The sequence below is a fragment of the Canis lupus genome, unplaced genomic scaffold, assembly GCF_048164855.1.
Source record: "Canis lupus baileyi unplaced genomic scaffold, mCanLup2.hap1 Scaffold_342, whole genome shotgun sequence".
In the NCBI taxonomy this organism is placed as follows: Eukaryota; Metazoa; Chordata; class Mammalia; order Carnivora; family Canidae; genus Canis; species Canis lupus.
The window spans coordinates 21,445-25,824 of NW_027326563.1; the positions used below are offsets into that span (position 1 = coordinate 21,445).

The 4,380-nt window shown below is 40.4% G+C and overlaps 1 pseudogene; it reads left to right on the plus strand.

The window, feature by feature from the left end:
• The first annotated feature begins 729 nt into the window (after nucleotides 1-729).
• Nucleotides 730-1,358, plus strand: LOC140629902 (thymidylate synthase pseudogene; annotated as a pseudogene).
• The last annotated feature ends 3,022 nt before the right edge of the window (nucleotides 1,359-4,380 follow it).

Here is a 4,380-nt window from a genome sequence, read left to right on the forward strand (position 1 = left end):
AGCTTCTTCACATGAGCCAGTTTGGGCTCCCTCATAGCATGGTGGCCCCCAGCACACTTGGATTCCTTACACAGTGATTCAGATTTTTGTCACAAGTGGGAGGCAAGGGGAAGAGTTACATCGCCTTTTCCGATCTAGCTTCTGAGTCATATAGTGTCCCTTCTGTCACATTCTTGGTTACGATAAAGTCACAAATCCACCCATTTTCAGCTAGAGGAGAAATCAACTACACCCCTTAAGGTGAGAATGGAAAGGTTCTAGAAAGACATGTGGGATGACAGATACTGTTGTGGTCATCCTTGAAAATACTAGTTGATATAGATGATTATTCAACCAATCTAGAATTCTGAGCATAGTCTGTTTCTAGTCAAACTCTGCTCACTCTGCTGCACCATACACCATTCTCAAGGCTCCAGATGTGTGTTAATGTAGTGGCTGTCCAAGAAAGCAGGCTTCTCAGAAAAAAGTAAATGAGGGGAAAAGAAGTGCACAGAAAGGCCACACCACCTTACCCATCTCCAGGGCCCCACATTGGTGCCTGCAGCCTATCCACCCCTGTCTCCAAGCTGCAGTGCCAGCTGTCCTGGCCTACCATGCACAAGCAGGGTGCTGAGCCTTTGGCCGCCACTGTACAGGAAGCTGCAATACCCTGAGCAGATATTGTCCATCCTGTGCTGTAGGTTCCAGAAGACAGAGCACCCTGGCACCAGCAGGCTGGAGGTACTCAGCATGCAGGCACACTGCAGCCTGAGAGGTAAATTTCCTCTGCTGTTGACAACATGTGCATTCCGTAAGGGTGTTTTGGAAGAGTTGCTGTGATTTATCAAGGGATCTACAAATGCTAAGGAGCTATCTTCCAAGGGAGTGCGAATCTGGGATGCCAAAGCCTCCTGAGACTTCTTGGGACACCTGGAATTCTCCAACAGAGAAGAGGATTTAGGCCCAGTTTATGGCTCTTGGTGGAGAGGCACTTTGAGGCAGAATACAAATATAAGGATTCACATTATTCAAGGCAAAAAGTAGACCAACTACAAAAGGTGTTTGGCCAGCTGTCCTGGAGGTGAGGACATATGGGCTTGACTGTGCCCTCCAACGTGTCCAACTACATGCCAGGCTCACCAATATGATCAATACCTCACAGGCCTGAAGCCAGAGGACTTTGTACATACTTTGAAAATGCACATATTTACTTGAATCATGTTGAGCCTCTGAAAATGCAGCTTCAGTGAGAACCAAGGCCTTTCCTGAAGCTCAAAATCCTTCAAAAAGTTGAGCTGATCCATGACTTTAAAGCGGAAGACTTTCAGATTGTGGGTTACAGTCCTCACCTGACTATTAAAATGGAAATGGCTGTTTAAAGTGACTTTAAAGGAGGTGTTTGAAGGAGATTCAGTCTTCAGGGGTTGGACCAGATGTCCAGGGAAAGCTCATTTGCCCTAAAGGGAGAAGGAACTAGGTCAAATATCTATTGGTTGACCAGTAGTTGTAGTTCATTAAAATTTAAGGATGTTGCCTCTGGCAAATGTAACCGCAACCTCAAAGGTTCTCTTAGTAACAAAAGGCCTTGAGTTTGGTTAACTCAACAAGGATGTGTGAAAATGCTGATGTTGGGAATAAAGTCAGAGAGTGAAAATTTACCTACTCTTAAAAACATGCACATGCATTTCAATCCCACATTTTTATGAAGAAGGTCAGTGAATTTCAAGAATTACATATAAGCTACTCCCCTAAATTTGAGCAAGCTGAATAACACCAAATAGTCATAAATATATACAGTTGTGGATATAAACATTTAAAGTTATATTTGCTTTATATATTACTATAATAAAAGAGTATTCTGCAAAACAAAACAAAAAAATAACCACTAAATGATTCACATGGGTTAGTTATTAGAATTAAATTTTAATTACTCTTCCTTAAAGCACTGGCAAAAATTTGGTATAATATGAAAAGGCAATTTTTTTGTTTGTTTGTTTCTTTTATGAATTTCCCTTCTGTGGGTCTTCAGCTGTCTTACCTAAAACTATTCTGTGCTGGGATCTTTTTTTCCTCATATTGATGATGTCATTGTTTGCAGGAAATTCTTATTTTTTCCAATGCACTTGTTCAAAGTTCACCTTCAGTACTGCAAAGGAGGTATGTCCTCCCTGGAAAACACTTTGCGAAATACCTGCTACTAGTATTTATAAATGGAGAATTGAACCTTTCTCTATTTGCCTGTCTCATTTTGGTTCTCTCTGTATCTATGATCTGGCTTGACACTTTTGTTCTTCCTCTTTACAAAGGAGAGGTTTTATAGTATGTGCCTTTATTGGGTAAAGTAACTTCCTGGTGGGAACCTAAGCTGAACAAGAACCCTACTGAGCAGAAACTCAGACATCATGTCACCTCCAGTTAATGTAAACACCCTCCCAACATACACACACACATCATGCACTGTAGCTAAATGACAGTTTAATAACTTCTTGCCTAATATATGGTGAAGGAGGGTACCTTGCCTTAAAACTTTTAGAGCACTATGGGCAGCCCCAGTGGCTTAGCGGTTCAGAGCCACTGTCAGCCCAGGGTGTGATCCTGGAGACCCAGGATTGGGTCCCACATTGGGCTCCCTGCATGGAGCCTGCTTCTCTCTCTGCCTGTTTCTCTGCCTCTCTCTCTCTCTCTTTCTCTCATGAATAAATAAATAAAACCTTTAAAAAGAAAAGAAAAGAACTTTTAGAGCACTAAGTGAGGTACTGGAAGAGAAACTTGGATATAGGAGCAAGACACAAGAATGAAAGAGTTTAGAGGCACTGACACTGCTAGTTTAGAGGAGGGGCTGCAATTCACAAAATGACATTGGGGCTCAAAGGTCACCCTGGTCACCCCAGTCTCATTCACAGTGAGTAGGACCCAATGCCTGTACCACTCAAAGAGCACAGAAGAGATTAAGACTTTGAGACTAAGTGCTTAGAGCAAAATAAACCTGGGTTTTGAATCTCAATTCCACCCCTCTTAGCCTTGATCAGTTAATTTCTGGGGCCAGGTTTATCACCTAAAAAATGGAGGCAAAAATAACTATAATTGTTATAGAAAGCAATTTTGTATAGTTGCTTTCTGGACTACTGTGTCTGGAACATAATCAGCATTTCTTTCTTCTTTCTCCTCTGCTCTTCCTCTATCTTCTCTTAGGATGAATCTAAGAAATGGGTTACAACTGAGCCCATGGTGGGGGGATTAACAAGCTTTGCTTTGAGACACTGGGAAGATAGAAGTGGAGACTGACATATTCAGCTAATCCAGGAGGGTAGATGGGGAAGCACTGCCTATGAGAGCATCTGAAAGTGGCAGTTGGACAATGTAACAACATTTTTTTTTATAACTACATTTTTTAACAGATACAATGGTTAAATTATGTAAGGACATGTGCAAGGATGATCATTGTGGCTTTGATTTTAATACAGTACTTATAAACTGGAAACATTTTATATATACCTTAATAATACATATATAATGGTTATGCTTAAAAATTATGATATATCCACATGATGGAATGATATGCATCCTTTAAAAAGAATGAGGTGGGGATCCCTGGGTGACTCAGCGGTTCAGCGCCTGCCTTTGGCCGGGGTCGTGATCCTGGAGTCCTGGGATGGAGTCGGGCTCCCGGCATGGGGCCTGCTTCTCCCTCTGCCTGTGTCTCTGCCTTTCTCTCTCTCTCTATGTCTATCATGAATAAATAAAATCTTAAAATGAAAAAGAAAGAAAGAAAGAAAGAAAGAAAGAAAGAAAGAAAGAAAGAAAGAAAGAAAGAAAGAAAGAAAGGAGTCAAACTGTATGTGCTAATCAAAATATCTTCAAGATATGTTGTTAAATGAACATGCAAGCTGCCAACGGAATGTGATTTGATTGAGTTAGAGTGTTTGCGTGTATAATGTGTTTATGTAAGAATATATATGATGGTGTAATGGATAATTACCAGATAATGGGGGTGGATTTTGTGGAATGGAGTAGGAATGAAGGATGTTCAGAGAGGAAGGTGTTTTACTTAAATTCTTGTAAGTAAAGAATTTTTGCTTGATTTTTTTTACATTAAGCATATATTTCTTTTCCAATGAACATTAAAAAACTAAAATGTTCCTTAAAAGCTACATAGCACAGAGAGAGGAAACAAACAAACAAACAAAAATAGCCCTGTGATAGCAAGAGATAGTTACAAAATTAAAATTCTCAGATGGCATTTTATGCTCACCATTTGCAGCAGAGGCTCCCTAGAACAGGTTCATGCTGAACACAGACAGGATATAGGATAATGAAAATTATGTAATTGACCTGAAGGAATCCACAGGTAGGATGTTTAAAGAAAATGTCCGGATTTTGGTCATACTCATTTTAGTGGTT